The sequence below is a fragment of the Lepidochelys olivacea genome (genome assembly GCF_965140295.1).
Source record: "Lepidochelys olivacea isolate rLepOli2 genome assembly, chromosome: 9".
In the NCBI taxonomy this organism is placed as follows: Eukaryota; Metazoa; Chordata; order Testudines; family Cheloniidae; genus Lepidochelys; species Lepidochelys olivacea.
In genome coordinates this window covers 45,755,775-45,771,766 of record NC_140419.1, presented here as the reverse complement: position 1 = coordinate 45,771,766, position 15,992 = coordinate 45,755,775, and the positions used below count along the sequence as shown (strand labels likewise).

General features: G+C 45.0%; 1 long non-coding RNA gene across 1 annotated transcript in view; it reads right to left on the bottom strand.

Moving 5' to 3' along the window:
- Positions 1 to 222: 222 nt before the first annotated feature.
- Positions 223 to 15,992, bottom strand: part of LOC311526668 — a 120,478-nt gene continuing 104,708 nt past the window's right edge. Inside the window, exons 3-4 of the long non-coding RNA XR_014713088.1 lie at positions 6,786 to 6,875; positions 223 to 324 (exon numbers count right to left, since the gene is read on the bottom strand). This is a non-coding gene — a long non-coding RNA (uncharacterized lncRNA). The remainder of the gene's footprint in view (positions 325 to 6,785; positions 6,876 to 15,992) is intronic.

Genomic DNA, 15,992 nt, shown 5'->3' with positions numbered 1-15,992 from the left:
ATAAAAGTTTCTACTGGGGTTGGAGAGTAGGGAAGATAAGAAAACAGCTAAAGTTTGCTAACAAGACAGAGAGGTGAACATAACATGGGGACAGGAGAAAGGGAGGGGCAGGGAAAGGTAGCCCAGCTGACCTTTCCTGTGTGTTCCCATGTATGCTGTAACCATTTTGGTCAGGGACATGTTTTCCTTGTATGTCTGAGGCATCCAGGACACTCTTGACTGCAAGACACATATATAGACTGGTTCCTTGCCCCATCTCAAAGCCTATGGAGCTGTGAGAAGTTTTGTATCAAAAGCAAAGTTGCTGCAAAATCCACCAACCAGCTGTGGAAACAAATGAAGTTACTGTGGCATAAAGAAAAAAGAAAAGGAAAATTGTATTAAACTGGGCCTCTGACAGTAAGATTTTGCCTGGGAGAGTGGTGCTAATTATCCTAGGCCCTGATCCTGCGAACACTTTAGTGCTTAACTTTCTGGCCTTTGACTCCCATGGGACTACTCACCTTGGTAAAGTTAGGCACATGCATGAGTTTATAGGACTGGGGCCACAGAAAGACCCTAATAACCCCAGTGTGATGTCTTGACGTTAAATTGTGAGGTTTGCATCATAATGACCTAACACCAGCGTATGATGCAGTAATCCCATCAGAGTCGCAATGAAGTATTTAGGATAGGTCAGGAGAGTCGACTATTCTGTGCGTCCCTGATTCTAATTGGTGCTATATGTCGTCTCCTACCACCTACCCACTTTTGGTTGCAAGGCTGGATCCCAGTGTACTGTCCCATTTCAATGGAGATAAGGAAATGCCAGGCTGCTTAGTCAGTGTCCCCCATGCTGCCTTGCATGTTTGTGGGGAGTGCTCTTCTGATCTGTTCCTGCTTGCTGTGCTGTACACGATGCAGATTGAAGAGTTCCCATTAGACCTGGGGTCCACATGGAAGCCTGGGGTGCTATCAGATGTGCCTGCTGCTCTCCCGTTGCCCTGTGTGTCATCAGCAAAGTACTCCCCTCAGCCCTTTAACTTCAGGTTGAGGCAATGGGCTGGGGAAGATTAATGTCCAAGTGCAGAGTCCAGGACTTTATGGCACTGGATGTTCTTTATCTGTGTTTTGCAATGGCAGCCAGTTTCCAAAGTGTAGTGTGGGTAAAAGCAGTGTTCACACCACTCATCCCCCTTTTTAAGAACAAAAAGATTAAATAAAGGAAACCCCATTCTTCCACTAAGCTGCTGCTGTTCCCAAGAGATACCTATTTAGGGAAGATCGTGGCTTCCCTATGCATCTGTGCCAGAGAATTAGGAGACGTAAGACTGCCCCTCACTTCCCAGCACCAGTCAATCTCCTCATGAAATACAATATGGGGTAAGAGAAGCAACTTCTGGGGTCCACTACTTCCCCACCCATGCAGGAGTTGGAGGGAATGGGCAGAGCCTCGACTGCCCCACTAGTGCAGCCAGTGACGGATTATCCAGTGGGCCGATGGGGACCATGCCCAGGGGCTCTGGAAAAATTGGCACCATCCACCACAGGGCGGTGGAAGCCCAGAGCCCTGGCAGAAGACACTGGGTGGGTAGGGGAAGCCCAAGCACCCCAGGGCCCTGGCAGAAGTGCTGGGTGGGCGGGGCAGAGGAAGCCTCAGCACCCAGACCCCAGTCGCCGGCAGAAGCACCAGGCGGGTGGGCGGGGGAAGACCCAGTGCGCTGGTCCCTGGCAAAAGTGCAGGGCAGCGGGGGAAGCCCCAGCTCACAGACCCCGGCTGCGGCCCCGGGACTGCAGGAGCTCTCACTCTCTGCGCGGCCCCAGGCCCATGGCAGGGGTGACAGAGCTTCTCCGGTCTTGGGCCACAGTGAGCAGGGGAGGGGGTGTGGAATGGGGTGGGATTGTGGGTGGAACAGGGGAAGGGCTGCAAGGGAAGGGGCAGAATGGGGTGGGACCATGGGCGGGGCCACAGGCAGAAAAGGCAAAACAGGGGCAGGACTGCAGGCAGAAGGGGTAGGGAGGGGGCCCCCCACTTGCTCTGGCTGGGGCCCCGAGAGACCTTAATCTGCCTCTGAGCACACCAAGCAGCACAGCTCAACTGGCATAGTGGGGCTGTCATGTACTTCTTGGCAGAGACCAACAGCAGATTCCTCCTCTCAGAGAGGGAGGGAAAGAAGAAATTGTGATTGTGTCACAATCCCCGCCTGATCTGCATCTCTGACAGTGCAGCTACACGCTGCCCCTAGCTGTGGACCCTGAGTCAACGCTTCATCTGGCTCTTCAATCAGAGCCCCCAGAGCTCATGTATTCTTAATACAGCTTTCAAGCAATTGTTTTTAGACCCCAGCTTGTACTTATGCTCCGAAAGTTTGGATGATCCATAAGCTTTGCGTGAGCATTTTAATTTAGTGGAGCTGCTCCAAAGTGAACTGAGCCTTTTGAACTTCACCCAGTGCTACTTAAAAGTACTATGCGGTATGGCCAGCCATTAATCATCCCTGAGCCTTAAATGATGGATTCTTAATGAGTGCAAAAGGAACTGAATATAAATGAAAACAGGTTTCATTTTAAAACAATTTAAACATCCTTTTCATCTCTGAGGATAATAGGATCTGATTCTTCTATAATGGAAATTAGCTATGAATCTTAATTATTAGCCTGGAATTATTAATTTCCATTCCTCCAGTTCACAAAGAGTGAGCACACTCAGGGCTTCCTATTCCACCTTGACATCACTTTAAAAAAAAGGAAAATAATGCAAATGTTTTCAAAATCTATTCTGAGAGTCAGATTTTGATGGCCTACTCACCCTGAGTAGTAACTTACTTGGTGAGTAGCCCTGTTTACTTCAATGGGGATACTCACAGTGGGAAGTACTACTCCATGTGAGTAAAGCTGTAAGTGTCCTGGTATATTTGAAACAGTTCGAATTGGAGCATGAACCCCTTTCTGCCCCTTTTGAGTAGCTACTCACATATGAATAAGTCCCATAGACTTCACTAGGACTGCTTGTGTAACTGCTCTTCAGTGCGGGTAAGGGGCTCATGTTCTGGTCCAATGTTTATTTTAGGACATAAAAGAACTGGTGTTCAGTTTATTGGATGTCTTTAAACATATTTTGGATGTAAGAGTGACAATAGGTTTATTATCTTCACTGCTGTAATTTTTAGGATTTGTAGTTATTGGATGGAAACCATTGCATGGAAAATACACCACTCTGCAGTGTTGGATACATATTCAGATTTTCCTAATGAATCCTGCCACTTTTCTCTGCTGTAAAGTAAAGGCTATGAAAAAGAAAAGAGCCAATAGGACAGGAAGAGTTATAGAAATGTATGAATTAGGGAGTAGGTCTAAAGTAAGAAATGATTAAGCAGACTTGGCTGCTCTAATAAGGAGAACTCAAGGGGAAAAATAAAAATGATAGAAAAAGATAACAGGAGATTGTAACAGACCTTGAGGGTGGAGAAGGAGGGCAGTGAATGTGCAGAATGTTTATGCAGGTTCATAAAGAACCTAGCACGGTGATCATGGAGAATTTTCATGACCCTGCTATTGACTAGAATAAGGATTGCAGAATGGCTGGGAAAGGATGACTATTTCTTGTAGTTGTTTCGGGACAGTTTTCTTGCTCTTTTTCTTCAGAAATCAACAAGATCAAAAGCTGTAGCTGTTGGAAATGAACCCGAAATGACAAATAAAAGGTAGTCATCTTCCGGGGTGAACTGATCATTATGCCATCAGATTTGTGTGAGGTACTTGGGAGGACATGTTCAAAGGCAGCGGCACAGAAATATTGGATTTTAAAAAGGCAGTTTTGAGAGAATGTGAAAAGAGTCGAATGAAAGTGATTGAAGAGAGCTATTGTCCAGAAATTTTGCTCAGGAACAGTGGGAGGTACAGTTGGTGAAGAGGGGATACTGATGCTGTAACTGTTTAGTTCTAAATAACCTCTTACTGTCAATAAGAGCGATAGAAGCCACCCTTGTTCAGCAAGAAAATTACTGTGTGCCAAAAAACAGGGGCCAGGTCAATTTGTCCTGTGGGTGGGAAGGAAGGAAGTCTCGGGAATGGGGGCAACTTTGCCACAGTTTCATCAGGGACATTGCCCCCACCCCACTCACTGGAATAGCTGGGTAATTTGTCCACTTGCCCTATGGATCCCCCAAGATCTGTGAAGATCCCTGAGGATCCACAAGAGGCCAAGGTCCTCCATGTGGACAGGAAGTTCCCTGTGCCTCTGCACTGGTCTGGGTGCCCTCCCTAGCTTGTCCCTAAGGCTGTGAGGGCCTCCTCTGCCAGCAGATGCCCCAGAATTCCCATTAAAAGGTGTTTCTACAGTCTACAAGGACTCCTTAGTGGATTCCCTGCTGTCCTAGCAGGTCAGGGCGCTCCTCTCCCAGCCCTGTGCCTACTTTCTCCAAATCCCTGCTGCGATGGGCAGCATTCTCTTTGCAGGGATAGCAGCACGGGAAGGCAATGCCCTAGAAGAAAGACAGCCCTGCTCTACAGCCAGGTGTCTCTCCTTGCATGGCTAAAGAGGAATTTTGTCTGAAACTTACCGCAATGCTACAGAAATGAGACAAAACTAAATGAGGGCCCAATAATAAAACAATGGTGGTTGGAAAGCAAAGTGCATCCAATTCCAGGATTGTATAAATATTGAGGGCTCCATTTTAAAAGATTAATAAATAAATGTTAGAAGTACATTACAGACATGAATCGCCTGAGTTATAGATGGCTGTAAGAATATAGAATCATAGAAATGTGGGCTGAAAGGACGGAATGTCCTCTAGTTCAGCCCCCTGCACAGAGGCAAGACCAAGTATACCCCTGACAGGTGTTTTTGTCCAACCTGTTTTTAAAAGCCTCCAATGACAGGAATTCCACAACCTCCCTTGGGAAGTCTATTACAACCCTTTGAGTTAGAAAGTTTTTCCTAATATCTAACCTAAATCTCCCTTGCTGCTGGTTAAGCCCATTGCTTCTTGTCCTACTTTCTGTGGACATGGAGAACAATTGACCACCATCCTCTGTATAACAGTCCCTAACGTATTTTCAGACTATCATGTCCCCTCAGTCTTCTTTTTTCAAGACTAATTCTTTCAACCTTTCCTCACAGGTCAGGTTTTCTAAACCTGTTATCACTTTTGTTGCTCTCCTCTGGACTCTCTCTAATTTGTACACATCTATCTTAAGGTGTGGTGCCCAGAACTGGACACAGTGCTCCAGCTGAGGCCTCACCAGTGCAGAGTAGAGCAGGACAGTTACGTCCTCTGTCGTATCTGACATTCCTGTTCATACACCCCAGAATGATATTAGCCTCTGTTACAGCTGCATCACATTGATGGCTCATATTCAATTTTGATCCACCATAACCCCCAGAGCCTTCTCAACAGTACTGCAGCCTAGCCAGTTATTCCCCACTTTGTAGTTGTGCCTTTGATTTTTTCCTTCCTAAGTGTAGTACTTTGCGCTTGTCTTTATTGAATTACCTCTTGTTGAGTTCAGATCAGTTCTCCAGTTGATCAAGGTCACATCAAGTGTTATAGATGGTTATAAGTCATGGTTATGAGCAGTCTGTTGCACTCTATAACAACCAATTAAGTATTTTTTTAAAAATCTATTAATTTTATGAACCTTTTATAAACTATTTAAGCAGAACCTTAATAGGGAGTGTGCCTAGATATTGATCTAGTTGTAGATGTGTTAAGAAGGAAGATCTATATCTCTAATAATATTAGGGCAAATCCTGTCACTCTCATGGCTAAAAAAGCAGTGGAACTGCCATGTGTGGTTGGGGACAGGCTTTGGGTATTCTATGCTTTGTCCTGCAATGGCGTCACAAAACTATTCTGAGTGCTAAGTGGGGTAAGGTGACAAGCATGGATATTGGGTCTGTAATCTACACAGATCCACTGGCCCAAATCCCATTGTAACAGCGGGGCCCAACAGCTACGGGTTGCTCAGCAATAGATATGCAAGTTGAAAAATTTCCCTCAATGACTTCTCATTGGAAAATGGCCTCAACAAAATGGTTGTTTCCATGAAAACCCAAAAATCATATGAAGAAAAAGGTTCTCAGCACCTGGCTTCAGATTTGGTGGCGAGGGGTAGGGGCATATATTTGTGTGTGTATTGGACAGAGAAAGAGAAAAAAACAAGGTCTGTTTCCAGTAAGCAATGGGCAGCTTCTTCCAGTCCAGAAGGGAAAACATTTACTTGTGGTTACATTGGCACTTCCAATTGACTTGCGTTGTGATTTTTGTTCTCCAGGGAATTCTCCTCAGCGGTTTGCATATGTAGAGTTATTAGTGTTAATTTTGGTTTTAAACTCTGTTTACTTCTGCCAAATTATTGAATTATATGTATAAAGTTAAAATAAGTTCTGTAACTCAAAGGGCCATTTTGTTTTGGTAAAAGGACAAGGTTACCTCCATCTTGTGTCAAGTTCTTGTTCCTTGGTACCAAGAAAAGGTGGGAAATCACAAAGGCGAGAAACTTGGTTTGCCTGGCAACAGCTCCCTGTAAAAGTGTGTATGGGGAGGAGGTAGGGGCTCTTGGTCTCTGGAGCTTTCGAGTGGTCAGAGGTTCAAGTGTCCAGCTCCCTTGCACTGCAGTACCATCTTGGCAGTAGCTATTGGCTTGCAATAGCTATTTACTAATAGGTTTGGGTTTGTTTATACTTTTATTTGGGAAAGCAGACTGGCATACATGGACCTAGTCCGAGTAGTTAGTTCAATCTTACACACACAGATGACGCAAAGTGGGATAGGGTGGGAGTTAAAATAGGGATACATACATACCTGTCCCATTCATCTGCTTTCCACGGTTGGAGTTCATTGGTCCATCGCCGGCTTCGGTCGTCTGGATCCTGCCACCTTCCGCGTAAACATCTGGAAAGGTAGAAGAACATAGAATCATAGAATATCAGGGTTGGAAGGGACCCCAGAAGGTCATCTAGTCCAACCCCCTGCTCGAAGCAGGACCAATTCCCAGTTAAATCATCCCAGCCAGGGCTTTGTCAAGCCTCACCTTAAAAACCTCTAAGGAAGGAGATTCCACCACCTCCCTAGGTAACGCATTCCAGTGTTTCACCACCCTCTTAGTGAAAAAGTTTTTCCTAATATCCAATCTAAACCTCCCCCACTGCAACTTGAGACCATTACTCCTCGTTCTGTCATCTGCTACCATTGAGAACAGTCTAGAGCCATCCTCTTTGGAACCCCCTTTCAGGTAGTTGAAAGCAGCTATCAAATCCCCCCTCATTCTTCTCTTCTGCAGGCTAAACAATCCCAGCTCCCTCAGCCTCTCCTCATAACTCATGTGTTCCAGTCCCCTAATCATTTTTGTTGCCCTTCGCTGGACTCTCTCCAATTTATCCACATCCTTCTTGAAGTGTGGGGCCCAAAACTGGACACAGTACTCCAGATGAGGCCTCACCAATGTCGAATAGAGGGGAACCATCACGTCCCTCGATCTGCTCGCTATGCCCCTACTTATACATCCCAAAATGCCATTGGCCTTCTTGGCAACAAGGGCACACTGCTGACTCATATCCAGCTTCTCGTCCACTGTCACCCCTAGGTCCTTTTCCGCAGAACTGCTGCCTAGCCATTCGGTCCCTAGTCTGTAGCTGTGCATTGGGTTCTTCCGTCCTAAGTGCAGGACCCTGCACTTATCCTTATTGAACCTCATCAGATTTCTTTTGGCCCAATCCTCCAATTTGTCTAGGTCCTTCTGTATCCTATCCCTCCCCTCCAGCGTATCTACCACTCCTCCCAGTTTAGTATCATCCGCAAATTTGCTGAGAGTGCAATCCACACCATCCTCCAGATCATTTATGAAGATATTGAACAAAACCGGCCCCAGGACCGAACCTTGGGGCACTCCACCCTTCCCTGTCCTCCTGTCCCAGGGAAGCCGTATGTAGGCATGTAGCCCAGCTTTATAGCGTCATGCCTGCACCCAAAGTCTGGGGAGACTGTACAGGAGAGTGAGGGAGGAAGTAGAAGATATATATCATTAAGTGTATGAGTGTGTGCAAGTGGTATCCCAAGTTTCCAGAGTTGTTAATCCATTCCTCTCTCCTCCCTTCCTCTTCCCTTAGTTAAATAAACTGCTATTTACTTTTATATTTGGTGTGTGTGTAGTTTTTTATATTCAGCTCTGATAGATGGGCTTAACAGGGGGACCCAGCAGGAGGTTACTGTGAGGCTCCCTGAAATCTTCTGTTCAGATTGGCCTTTAGACATCAAAATCCTTACATTAGGACGTATTTCACCATTGTCTCACAGGCAGAAAAGACCTGTCCCAAGTCTCCTGTTCTGCCTCCATGACGTGCTCCCTTTCCTTGTTTGGGAGAAGAAGCTGCTTGAGAATGAGAAATGCTTCCTTCTTGGTTTCTTTGCTATGTTTTTGGGTGCTTTTATTTTTGTCTTAGAGGAAGAGCAACTTTGGAGGGACTCAACCTATTTCTTCTTCTTTTCAGCTCTATAGTGATCCTCCCAGAGCAGTATATAAGCTTACAGAACTTTCTCTCTCATTGTTCTGACTTTTGTTTCTTCCCTTTCCTTACAGAGAGGGATTAAGGCTCTTTTTCATTAGCTTTATGGAACATAGTCTCTCGTGCTCCAGCAGACAGCTCCACCATCTGTTCTGCAATTAGCTGTTCACACTTAAACACCTCTGCTGCATCCTCCCTGGGGGTTGGGAGTCTGTTCTTTAGCTTCTTTTGTGTTTGGCTCATTTCTCCTGTGGCTTCTGGAACTGTTAGACCTGCAACTGTATGTGAAAATGATTGTGACAGGGGAAATCTGTAACAGTCACATACTTATTGCTACAGACTTTATTTGTAGCAGTCAAAAAAAAAAAAATAAGAGAAACCAAAGACAGGACTACTGGTAAAGAGATATTGGATCTCCTGTAGGTAGGGGAGTGCAGTTGTTCTGTAGAGTCTGGTATGCAGGTCACTGATTTGTGACACCTTCCCTTATGCTTCAGCACTAGATACAAGAGTATATGCGACAAATGTTTTTCTCTGCTAAAAATATTGGGATGCTAAAATGTGCTAGATGGTCATATCGGTCAGTGTAACTTTCTACCTCCACTTCTTGCTACAAAACAGAACCTTCTAAAATCCCATCTCCATTCCCCAGGCCAGCTCTTAACCTGATGTAAATTGGTATAGCCCCATCAAAATGAATGCCAGCTTACACTAGTTCAGGATTTAGTCCAGAATCTAATAAATCTTATGCACAGGGGAGGGAATAGTGATTTAGACCCAGCTATGGAGAAAATCCTGTAGATTCCCAAGAAATGTTGGGGCCCTCAAATAACTTTCCTAACCCCTGATCCTGCAAACACATAGGCTAGCTTAATCCCCGATCACTGGGACTCATGCTAGCACAGGGGTCTGCACAAGCATATCTTGAAGGACCGGGGCCTTAGAATTTCTGGAGTTTGCATATGGATTATCATTCTAACAACACACCATTTTAATGGCTTGTGGGCTTCCACCTACTAAATCCTCTTTCACAGTACCTGAACACGCATGACAGCTTTAGACTTGTAAGGTTTTGTGGGCCCAGGAGAGCCCGGCATTTCGTGGAGGTTACTGTATGTATATAACTCATGTTACCACTGTAATTATTATATGTAATTTTGAAAAATTAGATTTTTTTTTAAAAGGGGATCTTTCCATAAAATGTTCAGATGACTTTAAGATCCCCACTGACTGACTGTATAAAGGTAACTAATCCCTGCCCTTGGACAGATTCCTGTACAGCAGACACAGTTGTTAAACATTTAAAATGAAACTACAGCTTGGCAGAGGGACTCCCAGAATAGTCACTAACCTCACTTCTATTTATGCAGCCCTTTCTCTGGGTAGTTCTTTGTTTATTTTATTATTGTTTGTGATATATAGTGGAAACTGAGAGGCTTAGTACAAATAATGGTCTTTTAACACCTACAATCTTTTATTACATATTTCTTCTTCTGTCCAAATGCTTCCCTGCAACCAATTCTAGGTTTTAATGTGCTGAAGACGGTTTGAAAAAAAATTGGTAAGGGCCCAGATGTGCAATATTAGGCCTCAAGTAATGAAATCTTCCACAGATTTAGTGTAGAAAAGAACATTTGTTTTAACATAACACCTTCCATACCACAGTAGTTTATAAAGGCATATCTTAGATACTGAAAACATGGTGCAAACAAACAGAAGCAATTATGTTTTTTACATACACACACACACATACACTTTCTTTTTACCTAGAGAAGGAGTGTTGAGAAGGATACTGCTGATTATTTATCCCAGGTATGCATCTGGCTCATAATCTGTCATTTTTACCAAGACAGGGACCAAAGGTGGGCAAGAGAGGTTACCAAGGAAGGTGGTGGAGGTTTTTAAGGCCCGGCTTGACAAATCCCTGGCTGGGATGATTTAGTTGGGGTTGGTCCTGCTTTGAGCAGGAGGTTGGACTAGATGACCTCCTGAGGTCTCTTCCAACCCTAATCATCTATGGTTCTATGATTCTAGCAATCTCATCTGGAAGCCTGCCCTGTATTTCACTGCAATGTCATTACTGGCTCTGGAGCTATGTCCTGGTGTGGGAAGTGAAGCTGTGACCTTTGGGCTCCTAAGCAAAAATGCTTCCAAAAAGATTCTGGAGAAAATTGCAGAAGATAGCATGATGTGAGATATGGTGCAGTCACTGAAAGTTCAAAATGGCAGCAGAAAATGTTTCACTATGTTTACAGTTCTTATAGTTGGTTACTATTTTTTTAAAAAAAGATCTGTGTTTATATATCAAGGCCAGGATTTAAGGTATTTAAGCACTCCTGCACTCAGCGTTGCTGTACATAATTAATTTAGGAGTCAACATATCATTTTCAAAAGGAATGATTTTCCTTAGGAGCCAATTTTCACTTAGGAGCCAAAATCCCATTGAAAGTTGATGGGATATTGAAAATAATATTTAGGCTCCCAAATAAGTTAGGCACAGTAACATTGAGTACAGCAATGCCTAAATACCTTGAAAATCCTGGGCCCCAGAGACCAAGAATATTGATCGAAAGTTCTGTTCATGTGATTCTTCAAGGGGCCTGATCCAACAACCATTGACTTCAGTAGGAGTGTTCCCATTGACTTCAAGGGGTGCGGTATCAGGTCCATAGAGAGAAGCTAAACATACGTTACACTAGAGCCCTGCAGTGTTACTTTCAACATCAGTTAATTATTTAAGCCCCACTTCTGCTCAGTGAGGTTGTGACTTTGGGCACAGTCCGGAGCAATGGATGACATGTATATTTCTCCACTGCAGGTAGCATGGGGATAGGAAGTGACCGTAATTTTGTTTCTGGTCTATACAAGCAGCAAATTACGACTTTCCCAGCACTCCGTTTAGGTGATGGACCCAAGCATTTGCCCGTTTCCCACCCTTCCCTGCCCTCCTGTCCCAGGGAAGCCGTACGCAGGCATGTAGCCCAGCTTTATAGCGTCATGCCTGCACCCAAAGTCTGGGGAGACTGTACAGGAGAGTGACGGAGGAAGGCTGGGATCCACCCAGGGACTAAGCTGTTGCAATGCTGAGTGTCACAGTGCCTAACATTTGGGGTTCTAGGTCCAGGACATCATTAGAACACACGATCCATGAAGCCTGAGTTCGGCGCCTAGGCTCCCTACACAAAAGAATGCCTTAGAAGGCAATCCGCAAAACCCAGCAGGCTAGGTGGCTCCCTGCCTAACCTAGCCAATGGGTGATGCCAACAAGAGGGGGTGTCTTAAGCCCCACCCCCTCACAGAGATAGGTGCCTAGATGCAGGCTCCAGGGCGATGCCTATCTCTGCTAGTGACTCACGACGTGGGAGGAGATAGGCATTTGCCTGCCTAACTCACGTGTGGGGCCTGATCCCATGGGCATGCTCAGAGGCCGCTTTACTTCACACAAAACAGGCAAGATGAGGACCACCTCCATCATAGCTTTTGGCCCAGTGATTAGGGTACTCACCCAGAATGTGTCCATGGGATAGTCTGATGTGGGTCTGTGTAAACCTCTTATTGAAGTTGTTCCACTTTAATTAAATATTAATTGGGCCAGTGAAAAAGTGAGTGATTCTAGAGCCCCGTGGTTAGGGCACTCACCTGAGCAGTAGAAGATCCCTGTTCAAATCCCTTCTCCTCATAGGAAGAGGGGGACTTGAACTGGGGGTATTCCATATCCTGGGTGAGTACCACTGAGCTAAAGGTTATAAGGGAGGTCCCCACCACCCACCCTGGCTGTTTTATGTGGAATTAGATGGTCTCTGAGCACGCCTACCTCATCGGGCCCCAAAGGCAAGATAGGTGGGAAAATGCTTTTCTTCCCCCAGTTCCTGGATCGCTCTGGGGCTTGGACAGGAAATAAGCATCCGGACACCAAAGGAGTGAAGCAGCTGTGTGTGTATTGCCCAGTGGCAGAACCATGGGTACCTAAAGAAAATCTTACTCCCTGAGTGAGTTTAGGCACCTCCAGGCTTAAGTGGCAGCTGTGCATGGGTTTCATGGAGGCTCCTAAATCAGGTTAGACACCTAAGTACCTTTGTGGATCTGGGCCAAAGTACCTCCCTTGCAGAGGCACATACTCCAAGCTGCAATCTGGTCTGTAGACATCTTACACTAAAAGCATGACAGAACTGAAGAAGTTCCCCACATTCCCATAGCGAATGAGGCCAGAATTTTCAGAATGGCTTGGCTCCCTCTCTTGGACCGAGACTTTTAAAGCAGCTCAGCTTCCACTTGGGCAGCTAAGTGAGTGGCTTGATTTTCCAAAAGAGTGCTCAGCAGTTCCCTGGAAAACTGCTAAAAAACTGGCCCTAATAGTGGGGGTTGTGCACTCTTGAAAATCTGGTCCTAAGCATGGAAGATATGATGACCCCTGTTGTCCTCCTATTTTCATTAAAGTGTGGTCTCCCCACAATCCCTATATAGTCTAGGTGAGGCTGGTTTGCACAGGGTCCAAAGTATCCTGTTCCCTTCCGTATAGCTTACCACTATTTTATCTTATTTCTAATCTCTCTTCACTAATGACAGCACCTGAGGCACTGCTCTTTCCAGGAAAGGCAGATGACCAGCCTCTCCACAAGTACCACTGCAGATTACCTAGCAGAGGGGGGGTCAAGTAGCAAATGGCCAACAGCCAAGTACCTCGCCTTCAATATTTGCTTGTGGTCCAGCAGTCCAAACCCAGGCAGCTGCTGTCAAGATACAAGGCTGGCTTTTTACTCTTCTAACCTTTGACACCTGGGACCAGATCTTTAGTGGGTATAATCTGCCATTGTTCCATTGAGGTCAATGGAACAATGCTGATTTAAACCAGCTGAAGCTCTGGCTTAAAGAGTTGGGATTTGCTAACAGGCTGCTAATGGATTTTGCATTAATGCTAATGAAAAAAGTTGGGCCTGACCCAACATAAACAGCAGCAATTCCATACGTGTTCTGCTTTATAAATATATCCTTCATGAAAAATGAACAGAAGAATGATGTAAGTTTAGTTGAGCCAAAATAAGTGATTCTTTGGTTTTATTCTTTGTAGTGGTGTGCTAAATCAGGTAGTTACCATATTCATACAACTAGCTGACAGCTTCTGGGACAGATTAATCAAGCGGAAAGAGAATGATTTTCCTTGAGAATTTCTATTTCAAGACTGCATCTTCCTTGAGTAATACCTTGGTAGAACTCAAATACTGACGCTGCTCTGTGTCTAATGTAATCTTTATTATGATGGATTTGTAAATAATTGAAAAGTACAGCAGACATTAACTCTAGAAAGTCCCCCAACCTTACTGAGCAAAGAATGCAAATTAATCTAAATTTATTTTTGTTTCCCACTGCACATAACTTCTGCGTTCAGAATTATAACCAAATGAAATAACACTGCTGTAGCTAAAAGAACACATTTTGTTAGTTTCACTTTATGTGTTACTCTATTTTTTAAAGAAAAAGAAGGTAACACAAGTGGATGATTTTGAAATATTGCTGGGCATCTTTCAACTAAAGAATTCTGGAGAAAGGATCCTGATGGACTGGAAAGTTCTTAGTGGCATTTTTATGTATTTTTAATTTATTCCAAAACATTTGACATCATCATCATCATCATAACTAATAATAATCTAAACCCTTTATTTTCTGAGCACCCAGAGAATGTGATAGGTGCATGACATGAGCTGAACTATACCAAATTGATTATAATCAGAATTTGGGGAAATAAAAGTCCTTTCATTTTGAAATAATCAATAACTGGATTGTGGTGGTTACATCTCATTATTGTTCTGTGCTAAAAGTATTAGGGTTTTCTGTTGGCCTACCCTGTGTTAGCAGGTGTCTGGAATCCAGTACTGAAATGCTGACCCATTCCTCCTGACACACTGAAGCAGATGTGGCTCCTTTCCCCACCCTGATCATAAGGTTGGGCAGGAGTGGCCCTCTGGGTAGAGGGGATGAAAGTCTTGGAGAGAGAGAGCTGAACCTGGGCAGAAAAAGATGAGGCTGAGTTCTGCGAGGTGCTCTTACAGCTGCTTATTAAAGAACAACGCAAGGAAAGAGGGCTCAGTTTGGGAATTATCTCACTGTGTATGCTGTGTGCTAGAGCACTGTAAAGAATCTGCTTTTTCCTATACTGTTCTTCTGAAATTGGATGGTATTAAGGCGCTGTCTCTTTCATTAGGGTTAAATTCCTGGAAGAAACTGACAAGTAAAGTTGCTGTAATGTACAGTGTGTATCAGGCGAGTGTAATGTGTCTGGATGTATAGGCCTGGCTCCACAGAGGGACAAAACCATTGCGATGCTTAGCGTTATAATGCCTGGCTTTTAGGTGCCTAGACAATCACTGGAACAACATGATCCACAAAGCCTGAGTCCCGGAGGCAGGAACATAGGTGTCTAGGGAGCCTTTACCCTGAAAGTTTAGGTGCCAAGTGAAATTAGTTGCCTACAAGGTTTGGCAGCAGCTGAGCAGTTCTGTGGATCACAGTGGCACCTAAAACTGGGAAGAGACAGGCATCGAAGAATGGTATCCACAAAAGCCAGGATGCTAGATGGGCAGCTGCCTAAACCACCTGGGAGATGCCAGTGAGGGTGGGGGGGGGTGTCCAAAGTCCCTGCCCCCCGAGTTAGGTGCCTGTATCTCTTTGCAATCCACAGCTGGAAACCCTTCTCCTGGAGTCAGGTGACTTTCATGCCCAAGTCGTTTCTCATGTGACTGAGTTAGGCGCTTGCCTCACTCCACACAAAATCTGTCGCTCCACTCTCCCGAATCTTGGCATTGACTGAAAAGAGTATTGGTACTGAACTGCAATTTGACACAAAATGGCTGGAGGAGGTGCTGGGGCTACTACCCACCTAGCCCAGCAGGTAGTGCCCTCACCCGGGATGTAGGAGACTTCAGTTCAATTTCCCCTTCAGACCGAGGGGGAAAGAAGATTTGAACAGGGGTCTCCCACCTCCCCAGCGGAATATGGGATCTTCTCACCTGGGCTTCGCTTCTTCTTTCTATATTAATTAGTCACTGACAGCAGAGGGATTGGACTCTGGGTCTCCAATCTCCCAAGTAAGTGCTCTAACCACCAGACTAGAGAGTTATTCTCTCTCTCTCTCCGGCCCCATAACTCTTCAGTTATGTTCCTTCTCCACACACACCATCGGACCCAATCCAATAGTCATGTCAGAGGCCACCTATCAAATTGGGCCCCATGGTTTGGATAAGCATTCTTCTGCTTATTTTCCTACTTCATGGTTGGCATCGGAGCTCAGGCATGACAGGCATCTGAACACCTAGATGGAACAGCAGTGCACATGCCCGGAGGCAGAAACATAGGTGTCTAGGGAGGCTTTACCCTGAAAATGTAAGGTGCTAAGTAGCATTAGACACTTACAGGGTTTGGTGGCAGCCAAGCGGGATCACAGGAGCACCTAAAACTGTGGTTTAGGTGCCTATGTCTGGGGTTTAAAGGCCCAAGTACCTTTAGTTTCTAT